The 14,650-nt window shown below is 39.8% G+C and overlaps 1 long non-coding RNA gene across 1 annotated transcript in view; it reads right to left on the bottom strand.

Annotated features, from left to right (window-relative positions):
* Positions 1 to 7,873: 7,873 nt before the first annotated feature.
* LOC122991068 overlaps positions 7,874 to 14,650 on the bottom strand; it is a 36,405-nt gene continuing 29,628 nt past the window's right edge. Inside the window, exon 3 of the long non-coding RNA XR_006405522.1 lies at positions 7,874 to 7,968. This is a non-coding gene — a long non-coding RNA (uncharacterized LOC122991068). The remainder of the gene's footprint in view (positions 7,969 to 14,650) is intronic.

Below are 14,650 nucleotides of genomic sequence, written 5' to 3'. Positions count from 1 at the left end.
GTCAGCGGCTTGTTTACTTTAGTCCTCTTTTATTGCTGACTCTCTCGACTTAGTGCCAAACGGTGGCCCTTTGCTACATCACTCGCCTGCTTCCTTTGCATAACATATTTCACACATTGGTGTTCCCATTATGACCCGCCAAAGCCCCAGTGTCATCCCATTGGAGAGTTTAAACACACAGACCATTAGGCTTGTCTGTATTGACACAAGCACATTTTGCACATCTACTCTGAGTGGCCTCGTGGTGTGAGAGTCTGTCCGGTGACAGAAAGATCACAGGTTTGATCCCTGTCGCAGTTGTGTTACAAGAAACATTTTGGCAAAACCAAAACTGTACTGCACATGGAAGGGTAGCAGAGATGTGGGGTTATTACGAGTGTTTTTTTTTCCTTCATGAAAACATTTTGCTCATTGTGACTGACCTGAATTCAAGCCTACAGGAGGTGAGCTTATATTCAGATGGATAGATTTTGGGTGGAGTAACACTAAGATAACTGAGAGTATGGTGCAGTTTGGTCATTGTGTGTTACATCAGCTAAAATGTCTAAACTGTTTTAAGCACCCAGGTAGAGACTAACTATCTCTTCCCTTTAGTCTGACTTTGTGCTCATGCTGATCCAAACTAACTACAGTCTATTGTCCAGTCTCAAAAACAAAACTGTAATACAAGAAGAAAAGCCACTTGGATTATTTACACACCAAATGTAATTTAGAGATTTCGATCACACTACTTGCTGTAAGACAAATGGTTGTCACATCTCAAGAAAAAAAAAAAAAAAAGCATACTTACACTCCATAAAAGACACACTGCGAGCTTGACGCCGCTATCATTGAAGAGCGCTGCAAGTGATGCAGCGTTATCATAACCTGCTCACAGCTGCTTTACAAGGAAGACAAATGAGGTATGCTAAAGCTTATATTGCAGTCTGCCAAGTGAACAGATGACTAATGTTAATGTTCACTGTCTGTGACAACGACGTATCACTGTGAATTCCCTCGACTCATGAGCTCTCTCTGAGCACCGCAGTCAGGTAGACGGCGGACAGGGTTAGGGCTTTATGCACGGCTTTACGGCTTTATAGCGAGTATCTGCTCATTGTTCAGCTGTCCATCTGCAACTTCCCTGTTCTGGTTCACTCTCAGCGCTCTCATAGTGTGGTTTTCGGCCACAGCAGTAGCTGTTTTTCAGAGAAAAAGCTGTGAAAACCCAAAGCACACTACCTGCTCAGCATCGAACGGCAAACACTGCTGGGTGTGTAAATAAGTAACTGTTTGCTAAAAAGTTCAACAACAACAAAAGTTATGCCTTCAGTGTTGTGTTCAAACTTTTTTCGGCTGCCCCCAAATGGCCAAAAAAAATCAGTTGAGGCAGTAAAGTGTTACTAATGGCAGTAATGGCCTCTAGAAGCTGGATCCAAATAAATTCAGACTATGAAGTGGCAAAAGGAAAAACATGTCTTCATCCATAGGTCGAGTGTGGCATTTAATAGATACATTTCCAGGCACTCAAGAAGATTGTAAAAATGAAAAGCCTTTATTTAATACACGTTGATACATCATGAAAATACACCAACATGTTTTGGTCCACTCATGTTCATCATAGTGTCTAGAGGACAGAAGAAGAGCTCCTGATCTTTTTCTATTTATATAGTTTTCCCCAATAGCCACATTCACGACCTGGTAAATGTGTATTAGTGGCACTTGTAAAAGTATTGTGTCATGTAATAATATACCAGGACAAACACTTGAAACAGCACAATAGTATCATAATATGAAGTATAGCAGCTTCTTTCTCCAGTGAAGTGGTCCAGTTTTTATTGACTATCATCAAAGTGTGAATCTGTGTAACCTTGTAAGTGTAGAGCAGAGCTGCTGGAAAGAAGTGCGTCTGCTTAGTAGACGGAAATGAAGGCTAAAACTGAAACAAACATTAATTAAATTTTTCTCTACATGCAGGTGGAGAGAGAGTGGACTAGAGGGAAGCAACCAAAAGGGATTTCATCTTTTAATCATTGAAGACGCCAGGCCTGCAAGGATATAGGCTATTCGATGAGTTTTTAAAGGCCACGTTATCTAAGTATAATGAGCGAGTTAAAACTGGACACAGGTTTGTTTGGGAAAAGTTTTTTTACTGTATTGTAGGCTTGTTCTTGGAAATGGCTGTTCATTAACTTATAATCACTGTAAAGCTATTCTACTGAGACAAATGATCAGGAGTTCAAACTTTTATTGCCACACAAGCGAAATAAATTGCTTTGACATTTAGGGTAATAATCTGACACATTTTCATGTAAAAATGTTGGTTTTTCTTCTCACTGTGACTGATTGGTCTAACACAACAGTAAATTGAATCTGCAGCAAGCTCACTAAAGCCTTTAGTGTCAGACTACAATCACTGCATCATTTAAGGTTGGAGGAAATTGCACGCTGTATCAACAGAATGACCAAATACCAATCTGCTTACTGTGTGCGTTGAGCTGAAAGTTGCCTAAAGCTCTGGTTAGACAAATAAAACCTTTGCACCAATCAAGATCCAATCTGAGTAAATTACAAGTAAATCTTATGTTGCTAAGTCTACATAAAGACTTTCCTTAAACAGTTCGTCTTTTCAGAATAACTGCTATTAGCCCTGCAGCACACAGGAAAATAAGGCAGTAAGGAGGATATAGATCAGAAAATGCACTAAATATGATCCGTTATTTAACTTTAATTAGGCTCTATATTAAATTTGTGAACCACAAATTTATTTTTCATTCAATAATATCTTATCGGTCATTAATAAATGGGTGATTAATCCTTAAATAAGCTTTAAAACAGCAGAGAGAGTGTATTAGGCGTAGTAGATATTACATTGTTTGTTTATAGAGAAAAAACGACATTCACAATCATATTATATTACAGTCCAATGTTACCTAAAACAGGAGAACACAACAGCCATCATGGTTTCAAAGAACATTGTTGAATGTGAAGAATGCAACAATATTTTTTAATGATTATTTTTGAATTTTTCAATAAATACAGGTCAAATTTAACCCAGAACACCCTCTCTGCGCAAAAATATCTGCTGCACAAAAGTTTAAAATATTTCTATTTTTGTATTTTCTGGGTCACTTTTGGAAAAGTCATAAAATTTCAGGTTTAAAAATAGTGTTAAGGGTATTTTTACTGCTCTCAACTGTAAAAATTGGTCAAATTTGTAAAGTTAAAGGAATAGCTCGGCATTTTGGGAAATATGTTTATTCGCTTTCTTACTGAGATTTAGACAAGAAGATTGATAATAATTTCATATCTTCAATTCAATATGAAACAGTCGATTATCTTGGCTTAGAATACACATTGAGTCTCCGTTGGTTACCTGGCAGTCACTGGAAGTCACTGCTCCCCTGTAAAACCGCAACTTGTCATTTTTACACTATTAGTGAGTTTTAGAGTTGCTGGTAGCTTCGTAGCTAATGTACAGAAATGACACTGGTATCAATCTTCTCATCTAACTCTCAGCAAGAAAACAAATATTTCTTTAATGGTGAACAGTTACCAGGCTTGGTGGAGTTGTGCAGACTGGTTTCTCAATATAATAAAGGATGAATCTGCTGGTGCACAAGATTTTTTATTTATATTCCAGCAAGAGCAATGTTTGTTTGAAACACACAGCAGATAAATCGAAGAATAATTGGAGACTTTCATGTCTCAAAAGACAAACAAAAGTTCTATTTACAAAAAAAAACTAAACATCTATTTTTGTAAAGAGCAGATTTGAGGAGAAAGACATCCTAGAGTTGGACACATTCTTTGACTGACACAGGGTTTCTGGGAGGTGCAGTGCAAAAAGACCACAACATGTCAGCTGAGTAAGACGTCGCCAGAATGAAAAGAGACTTTCTAGAGTGCTGTTTTAAAACTTCAGACTAGAAATGAAAGTCAAAGAGAACATTTCTGACTGCTGTAATGCACAGCTACGGAACGATGACTTCCAGGTAAAGACATTTACTACAGAGAAAAAAAAGAGTCTTTAGGAGTGCTGCTTGTAAAATTCAGCATTTTAAATTGCCTCCTGTTGATTTGATCCAAAATCCCTCTCTGCCCCTCTGCTGTTGTCTCCCCCCTTCACTGAATAACTTGCATTCCCCAGTCGCTGCATTGCCGCGTATTATGTAGCATGAGCACAGGCAAAGGCCTGGCAGTGCATGAATAGGGTCAGTTAGATTTCAAACCTCTCCCGATGAAAAGAGCCCTGGCTGCGGTTGGAGACACTGGAGCTGCTCCCGGCAGCTCCACAAAGGCTAGCTTTCAAAAAAGAAAGGAGATGAGGGAAGGGTTCGAAGGGTTTTTTTTTTTTTTCTTCTTCTTCTTTCTTTTACTTCATCTTCCATACAACCAAGGATAGAGGAGTTGTTGGAGAGTGGGAGAAAGAGAGAGAGTAGTGCGAAGAAAGAGGATGTGAGTGCCAGAGAGAACCACAAAGAGAAAGAGAGGATCAGCATATTGCTAGAGAGGGACAGAAAAGATTTGAAGGTGATGTTAGAATTAACGTACATAAAGGGAGTAGTAATTAGAGAAAAGGGGTAAAGGTTTAAGAGATACAGAGGAACATTATATGGCCAAAAGTATGTGGACATGTGTGTCTTTGTGGCAACGGTTTGAGGAAGGTCTTTTTCTTGTTTCAACATGACAAAACCCCCATGCAAAAAGAGATGAACTTGACAGGTCTGTACAGAGCTCTGCCCCATCTAACACCTTGGGGGGGAGAAACAGAATGTGATCTGCGAACTAGTTCCTGTTGTCCAACGAGACCGTCCTCACAAGAAAGATGAAAGTGTTCGTCGTTTGTTCAAATGCCTAAAATAATGCGTAGGTTTACATTTGCGTGACCTCTAGCAGCCGTGTGAATTGTGACTCCTGCCAGTCAGAAAACAAAGGCAGAAGTAGTCTTGTTATTAGCACCCCAATGTTTTGTGGTGAGGATGTCGGGGTGGATGGATAGGTCAACAAATCGTGTGTGGCTTGGACGCAGGAGGCTGTCGCTCATCTCCAGTCAACGCTGTTTTCTTTCAATAATCATCTCTAACCTTAAAGATATATAAGATCTTATAAGATAAGTCTGTCTTAACACCATATTCAGACCGCTGAAGCCTCATATTACCTTCAAATAAACATTTACATACATTTTTGCACAAAATGAGGACTGCATTTTGTCCCCCATCACTTACATTGTAAGTACATTTGGAGGGGATCTTTTAATGGCCAGTATTAGCTAAAGGAATTATTACAGAAAGCAAAAACTCTTTTAGTGTTCATTTGGGCACCTGAATGTTGTTTTACGACAGACTTAACAAAATTGTGAACCTATCCTTTAACCAAGTAGTTTTGCCTGATCCTAACCAGGCTTAATAAAAGCTGTAGAAGATCACAAAACAGTATTATGAATAGTTTTGTAAGAGTAATTTATAAGGATTTTGGAGGGCAGTTACAAACAATTACGTCCTCTCAAAAAGGGACATCAGATCAAAAAAAGCTAACGTGTCATTTTCAAAGGCAACGACAAACTGTATATTTTATTTAACTTAATGATCCAACAGCAAACTGCCCGACCTCACTAATGGTCTTGTGGCTGAATTGGAGGTTTTTATAGCAACAGATTAACATCCATGGCTTTGGAATGAGATGTTCAGCTATTATATATGGGCGTCATGTTTGTGTCTGTCCACACACTTTCGCCCATGAAGAGTAAATTAAAACCACAAAGAGAGGATTCATTAGGGAGCAGGAATACCAAAGACAGGAGGGCGAAAAAGAGGAAGCGACTAACAAAAAGAGGAGATACTGTAAATGAGGAGATCTGAGTGGCAGAGAGAGAGGCACAAAGAGGGCTTTTGCAAGACAGCGGGAGATATGCAAGGAAGGAAATGAGGATTCAAAGAGAAAGAGTAATGAGTATTGAGTCAGGTATTGTTGTGAGAGTGGGAGTACTAAAAAGAAAAGAGAGAAACTAAAAGAGACGAAGAGATGTGAAGGGAAGATGGGAGATGTGGTAAATTGAGCTGGAGAGAAGGGGAAGAGAGAGAGAGAGACAGTGAGATGACAATAGCGAGTAAAAAGGAAAAGGGCCAGCGTAAGAGAAGGAGGGAGCAGGGGTGACGACATGTAAAAGGGAAGACGAGGGAGAGAGAGAGAGAGGGAGAGAGAGAGAGAGAGAGGGAACCAAATGAGAGGGTTGAGAGAGTGAGAGCGAGGGGAGAGGCTCCACTGCATGTCTGAGAAACCCTGCTGTAAAATGCCAGCTCACACAAAAGAACAGGTGTTTGGCGGTTTAAGGTTTCAGGCAGAGGGAACTGATGGGATAACAGGGATGTTGACATTCACGGATGACAAAGGAGGGCCTGTTCATGGACGTTATGTTGTTTTAAGGGAAAATATGCATAAAAGATTAAGGCATTATGAGCCATATGACGATGACAACTATGAAATGTTATTCACTGGATATCTCGGGCTAGATCTTTATTACAGTCTGACAAATCCTGACATATAAGGGCCTTATATAAGCATACAGAAAGTACAAAAAAGGCTGATGCGTGTCTCATTCAGTAACTGTGTTATTTGCATCCATCAGCTCGAGCCCAAAAGTGCTGCAGAAACAATGCAAGTGGGTTTTCTGGCTTCACATTGAACTGCCTTTTAGAGGTATTGCTTTCTGTCTAGGTGATAGTTGAATAATCTTGGGTCCAGAGGGAAATTCAATACCTTGAATAGTACAGCCCCCGAGGGGAACAAATTACTGTTTTAAGTGTCACATGCTGACAGGTGAGAGGCCCGGCCTTCACAGCTCATTTATTGCAGCTCTTTGTCAAATGTTATTGTCCGTTTTGCGAGCCCAGGGCACCGTGTGTTCTTGCTTTTGCTGCTGATGTGTGCAATAATGTTTGTTTGTGTATTCCTTGCATAACGATGATACTGTTACAGTATAACCATATAGTACATAAGGATAATAATCATAAATAAGAATAACATAAACACATCAGGGGTGGGATTAAGTGCTTCACTTGGGATGGGACAATGCATCCAACACTCTTAGTTGCAAGTTTACTCTCTGTTTTTAACTTTTGCAAACTCACCGCAGGTTCCATTACCGAGGTGAATGTCAACCTCAATAACAAAATACATCCATCTGTCGAAGAAATGAAGAGAACGAACCGCCGGATGATTTTTCTCATTAAAAACATCTTCAAGTTGTGTCTTTTTCATTGACGCCTTTATGTTTGTTGTCTCCATCTGCTCGCAGTGACCTGAAACGGAGCTTAATGTCAGCGAGCTGAGAAAGGCTAAGCTGAGAAATATGAACTTTGAAATATGATTCTTGTCATTTCTGGTAATGATATATGCCAGAGTGTATCATTGTCTATGTTAAGGTAAGGCATTAGCCTGAAGTCGCTTGATGCATCAGAATCAGAATCAATTTAATTGCCCTTTACAAAATGGGAAGAGATTTGCTCCAAATGTTAGTCCATAACTATCCACGAGATAATCAAGAATGTGAAAAATTAGTGACACACACTCCTTCCATCCCACTGACATCTATATGTATAAAGATAGATGACATAATATAGAGGTAAATTACTGTGTAGTGATATTGAATTTGATAGCAATCCGACTTTCTTACATATCGATCGTACTTATGAGACAAGATGTGGAATAATGACTGTAAGCTTCTGATTTTTTGTTGTTGTTTTGCTCGTTTCTGAAATATAATGTTTTGGAAAAGAACTGACAGCGCACACAATGTCATAAAATGCAATAAAGCCAAACAAACAGCGTAAATATACAATAAAAGACACCCAATGGATACTAGATTCAATTTAATAAACATACCATATATCAACCAATATCAAGCAAAGACAAATCCGGTTACTTCACTGACGTCGTCATCGTCTGACATCGTGTGCTTGTCTTTGTGTCAGTTCGCCTGGTTCCTGCCTAGTTGAAAACATTAAAAAATGAGTGGTTTTATTACCGTATACTTAATTTTCTACAATATACTACAATTAATTCTAAAGCTGAAAGAATTCCTGAATCAAAAAAAGAAAGAAAAACTAGGAACAACTCTGACAGTTGATTAATCATTTAAAAGATTTATTACAGATTATCTAATATCAATTTAGTAAGGAAATTGCTAATCTTTGAGTTTTGGAGTTTTGACAAAACACATTATTTAAAGACATTATCTTCATCTCAAAGAATTTCAACGGGCTTTTGTTCACTATTGTCTGACATTTCATAGATTAAATTAATCATATTCTGTTGAAAAAGTTTTCTGAGACCAAGAAGACGATAGACAGTACTGATTCTATTCATCATACAAAAGTTACGTCTAGTCCTTGAATATGCATAGTACAAGTTCTACTTTTTCAAACATAACATCCAGAAAAACATCTCACAGTAATAAGGCACATGGTTAATGGTTATTTTAGTCTTGAGCATGACTTGGTTCAGTCTGGTCTCTGGCTGACCTTGGATCCAACCCACTTTGGGCCTGATCTGGCCTGGATCAGGTAGTTCTACTTCTAACTTCAACTCAACTAAGGTGGCTGTAGTCCCAGCTACCTGAGCAGGAGGCACAGCCAGTTTACCCCATGGACTTCAGCCCTGCAGTCTAAATTTCTACCAAATCATGTGGCCTGGCCTAGATACACATGAAATGTAACGGCCTGAGGCTCCTATTTTGTACCATTCTCTTGCCTAACCATATTTCAGGCTTATTCTCACAAGGGCAAGATATGTCCCTCCCAGGCACAAAGCAAAGTGGTGTAGACGGAGGGTACCCAGCAGAGTCGGCTGTCAGGTGCGACAAATTAATGGCAAATCTAACTCGGCGCTGCTGCCAGGCAGGCAGGGGTGGCAGCTGTTCGACGAGAGACTCACTCTCACTGCAACACACATTAATGTGGCATGGAAACTTGTTTCAGGCATCACTGAGACGATGTTTACGAGCTCTGATTTCTCCTGAAAGGTGAAGCATGGACGCAGGGGGAGCAGAGACCAGCTGTCGGTGATGCCCGATGGATTTGAGTCAGCAAAGAGTCTCGGCTGTTAATGATTGCTCTCAAGGATGGTTTCACACCTCAAAAGGTGACAATCCATGGTTACAACATATGGCCTCAAGTAAAAAATATAAACTCTGAAGTTGTTTTTTTTTTAATATGACAATCTTGTCAGGTATTTTTGAGTCAAAGCAACCACGACTTTGATTTGAAATATCTTTTTTGGTGATAACAATCTAAAATGCCTTCAAATGTCATGGTTTTCCCCCTACTCTTGCCATTTATATCCCTTTGCTCTCTGACTTTCATTCATCCAACCACAGTTTACAGAGACAAACCACTGAAACAGTGAGCGTTGTCGTCATAAGTTCACTGAGTTTGAAATCGTACCCGGGCGCCCGCCCCCTTCCTCTGTCTCTGCGCCACTGCCACTGAAATGTGTTTGTCTGATTGCTTCTGAAAGCCTGCACTGACCTGAAAACAACTTCCAAAATTATAAATAACCCCCCCTCCCCTCCTTTAATCCAGTGGATGCATGATGGGAAAGTGGCCCCCTCGTTCACACATCCAATCAAAGTCTTTAGAAAGATCAAAGGTGTCTCTGGACACTAATGCAAATCTCTAAAGATTAACACCGGATGAAACCACTGTGGAATTTTCAGCAACTCCGAGTTAAACCCTGAAACCTACTGACAAGAAAAAGAGAAGTCAATAGCAGCAACAGAGCTCAACTTGAAATGATAGACCCTTTCCAGTGCTAAACTAAATAGCCACTATCCCTTTACTTAATGCTGTTTCATGTTTCAAAGGCATTTAGCTGCACTTCCATTCGGCATTTTCATTCATTTCATGTCTGCGCTTCCTGAAACATTTGCTCATTTTCTGTATTCCAACATTATTCGCTTTTATAAACTACTGTTTTATGTATAACTTCGCTTTTGTCTTGAACTTTAATAAAACATCAGTCGTCACGTAAAAAAAAAAAAAAACTTTTATGATGCTCTTATTAATCCGGTAGTTTGTGATGAATAATAAAGAGCAGAACCACTGAACATAATGAGATGCATCAAGTCAACATTGACTTTCAGATGGCTAAAAATGACTGAAAAAACAATTTTAATTTCTCTAAAGTTGCCACGACTGTAATAGAATCTATTAAACATTAATTATAATGTGTAACACTCACATAATTGTAGGAGCCGTGACTGGATTTATTGTGAATGTACAATGAATTATAAGTGGGTAATGTTGTGATGGTTTATATTTTGGTTATTTTGGTTGTTTACTTGTTATTGCAAAATCAGGATAACTGATGTAATCAGGTCACATGGATATGGGCAGTGATATTCATATAATTAATATAAGCACCTGTTCACCTGCATGGTGGCTGGTAAGGAAGAGAGGGAAGGAGTTGGTCGCCGTATTTTTTTGTTTATCACTGTTTTTGCTCACATATTTTTGTTATCTCAGCCCGTCTTTTTGGTAACGCACAAATAAGACCCTCCCTCAGCCTCTCAGCAACTTTTTTACTTTGTTTCCAGTAGTCGCTACAATAATGTTAATGAAAAGATCAGTAAACTGTGACCATTTGGATCTAAATTCACATTATTGAGACTTTGACAGACAGATAATCTACTGTTATAAATTGGTTATATTCTGTTTACAGATATAACTAACATAAAACCTCATAACTCTAGTTTTACATTCAGATAGTGTCAGTTTTTGTGTGCAGACTTCACAGTTTTAAACATTTTACATGAACAAAAGTAATCAAATCACCAGGTTCTGAAAGCCTCATGTGTTCCTTGTTCTTAGGAAACCATGATTTCTCTTTTCATTGTTGAAAATTGGACCTTTGTTCTCATCTTTCTTCATCACACCTCTGCTTTTGTAAGTGTCGTTTCTAATTCTGGGTTCTTTTTTCTTCTGTCCAACCCTCTACAGGGTTCTGAATCCATTCAAAACACAGCAGGATGTGACGTAGCTATATTTAGAAACAAAATCCTCGGCTAATGGATTTCAGGACTGCATTCAAAAAGTTATACCTCTGATGTAGCACTTGATCAATCTATTGCTGAATTCTATCCAGCCTCCTTTCAAACCTCATTATGTTATACAAAATGCAACATCTGAACTCTTCAGAGGTGTAAGTGTGCCTGTTTGTGCACATTTGAAGCTCAGTAAATGCATGCAGCAGTGATTCCCCTGCAGTGTCCTGACCGGTGCAATTTCCAAAAGGCCCGGGTGAGAGAGTTGTGCACTCACTCATCCGTTAAGTGAACACCCAATCGCGGGTCTGAACTGGTGCACTAGCTAAGTTACAAGTTGTGACAAGCTCAGATGGCTCCCTGACTCTCAGGCCACGGTATTTATTAAAGTCTATTCAGCTCTGTGTCTTGCAAAAATAAACAGAGTGCCAGGCTGCTGGAGAAAGTGCTGACAGTGAGCATACTTTATCCAGGTTGGAATAGAATGGGGCTGAGGCTTATAGCCCCTAGGATACCGAGCCAGCGGGGGGAAGAGCGAAGCACTACTGACTCTGCAGACGGAGCCCTAGCGGTCCGACTACGTGAGCAGACCTTCTCCTTTCCAGTTGACTTCAGGGGCAGTCATTTGCAGAATGAAATGGTTGTGTTGCTGGAGAGAGAAAGAGCGAGAGGGAATGTGGGGGGGGGGGGGGATTATGAGATAGAAAAAGGGAGAGAGAGTTGAAGAGCACCGTGCTCTCCTGCCAAAGAGGGTAATGAGGAGAGGAGCCACAGAGAGCGGAGAGTTACTGAGCGGTTCATTGACATGCTAAAAGTCAAAGGTGAAGTAAAAATCTCTTGTTAAGCCTGTGGCTCGCCTTTTTAAGCACAGTGGTGTAATGATGTGAACCCTTGCATCAAACCTCACTGCTACTGCTTGTCCTCCACCATGACTCGGGTAAATCCAGGAGGGAATATTGAGTATCACGAAGAAAGCTGAAAACAAACAGCTAGTCCCTTTAGCCTCAAAGTTCAAATTCAAAGAGCTTTCAGAGAGCAACAGCAACTGATATTTGCAAGATTAAACAAGGCCAAGGTGCATTGTGGGCCTTCATATCACATACATTGCTAAATTGATATCTTGATAATATTCACAAAATACAGGATAATATACAAAAGCATAGGCATGTGTTTGCATTTCTTTTCATGCTAATGTGCTATTTCATTATTGTCCTTCCTTTCACAATCAACCATTGACATGAGTCGCCATGCCGAATTGCATCACACACGGAGAAACGAGTGGTTCACTTCGGTTCATGTTAACCAAATTGTAGGTCATGAACTGAGTTCCCAGTCTAATAATCTTAACTGCAGGGAATCGACATTTTTGGCATGTGTTTCTCTGTATCTGTGTTTGCATTTGCTGAAGACTACAGTATGTGTGTATACATACTGAAATGAAGCCACCCACTTCCCTTTTCCACAACAAGATCGAACAACAACATCGAGATTAAAGGTCGACTCCATCTGCATTTTTTTCCGGGTTGTTCAAATGGAAATACCGCTAGCAAAAAGCAGTGACGTGAGTTAGAGCGCCAATACCCCGACCCCCCCACACACACACACACACACAAGCAGTTCACTGACAGTGTCATCCTAACATACTCACTCGCTGTACGTTAGAACACGAAAAATTGTCCAAATATAAAACGAGCAACGCCGTAGCGCTGAGCGTGTGAGATGTTTATAAATGCGCAGGACAGAGCAGAGGGACAGACAGCTGCCGAGGCGGGAGCTCTGGAGAAGAGAGCAGAGAGCAGAGCCGGAGCTTCAGGACGAATAACACCCGCAAGTCACTCTGGATTCTGCTCTGATCTGGAGCCATTTACTGGCGAGGGTAGAGCTCAGAGTTTATTTTTAAATTTTGAGCAGCAGCAAATGTGAGTGCTCGGTCCATCTCTGTAGCTAGCGGCTAGGCAGGCTAGGGGGGGTTATATGTAGAAACATCATCATGCAGAATCCTACATCAAATCGCTACATATGTACCAGAATTTCTGACCAGATTTGAATATGTGTGGGACACTACTGGGAAGCTAGTTAAAAAACAAAAACTCAAAAAAAAAAATAAATAGATAAAATGGTGGATCCACCCTTGAAGTTTTTAAGATGATAAAATTGGATAAACTTTTCAGCCAGCAACTAAAGAAGTTAAAAGGATGGGGTCAGGGCAGGGGGGTTAAGAGTGAGAAACACGGGACTGTCTCACTAGAAACAGGTTTGTGTCCTGTGTCAGACATTTGGTAGGTTTAGGTTACTAAAACACTTGTTAATCTTGCAGTAATTAAGTTTGTTGTCGCTCGGGGAAACAGAAAGAAGCCGTAAACACAACTTAAACATATCATTTTTATAAGATGATGTGGCAAACTTGTTAGCAAACTTATTACTCACTGAGCAGACACAGAGCACGTTATCATTCATTTGGAGTCTTGTCTCAGTTCACCTGATAAATGTAAGTCCAACATTCGCTCAGCTTTGGTCTCCTGAGTGAAATATCTAACTAAATGCTCTATTAGTCACAAATTTGTCTGCAGTTTGGTGCTGGGCAGGTAGCTTACCATCTTTTTTTAGAGCTTTTTCTCTGAAAAAATGATGCTGATGAGAGCAGTGAGAGTAAACCACAACTATAGGCTAAAGTTGCAGACGAGAAAACCCAAAACAATGAGCTGAAAGAGGCTAAAACACTGAAGATGATATTCATCTTCCTATCACTATTTTTTTTTAAAAATATTGATTATAGAAACTTTAAGCAAATACTTTGAGCTTCCTAAAAAGAACAATAGCAATGTTTATCATGCTTTAGTTGTCATGACTGGATTTGGAAGGAGAAGCAAACAAAAAAGATTAACAGTGAATGTTGTGCAACTATGTTCAGTATGAAAACAATTTCTGCTGGCAAAGAACTGTGTGCAGATATGTTGACTATAAAAGAGCCCTTGTTATGTTAATAATAAAAAGAATTTGGGCAGCATTGCATTTCCTGTTAAATGTATTGGCTAATAGAAATTGGAATGTGAACATAACTTTAAGGTGCAGGGTGATGTTGTTGCTATCAAACACATGCAGTTATGTCAGTTTTAAATGTATAAATCTGTCCATTATGATTTAGTCATCACTTGTCTTTTCATAGACTCTGCATCACCTCCTCTGCCCACCAGAGACTTTCACTATAGGTCAAAATATGCTCAAGGGTGCTGCTTGAAGCAAACACTTCTGCTGCATCTGCTTTGTCGTGTTCATTCTGGCATGTGGTACTTCACGCTTGGCATCCGGCGTGTTTGGGGCTGTGGTGAACACCAAACTGATGTACGCATTTCTTCACTCGCTCCACTGGCTGGGTTGCCTCATCTGGCAGATTTAACCAACAAACATCTGCCTCGCTCTACCCCTGAAAATGAATGACAGCCAGCAAATGTGCTGCTTTGTCTGCAAACCACCTTAAGATTCACTGTTGCTGGTTCAAATCCAAAACCGGAATCTAAATTAGGTGCTGGAACTGGAGCTTGGCCGCTGCTGGTTTCATTTCGGAAATTATTAAATTGCCTTTGAGCTTAAATTAAATTGCAGTTGAGCTGTTGTTCAAAACACCAGAAA

This window comes from Thunnus albacares, chromosome 10, assembly GCF_914725855.1.
Source record: "Thunnus albacares chromosome 10, fThuAlb1.1, whole genome shotgun sequence".
Lineage (NCBI taxonomy): Eukaryota > Metazoa > Chordata > Actinopteri > Scombriformes > Scombridae > Thunnus > Thunnus albacares.
This window is presented reverse-complemented; position numbering and strand designations above follow the sequence as displayed.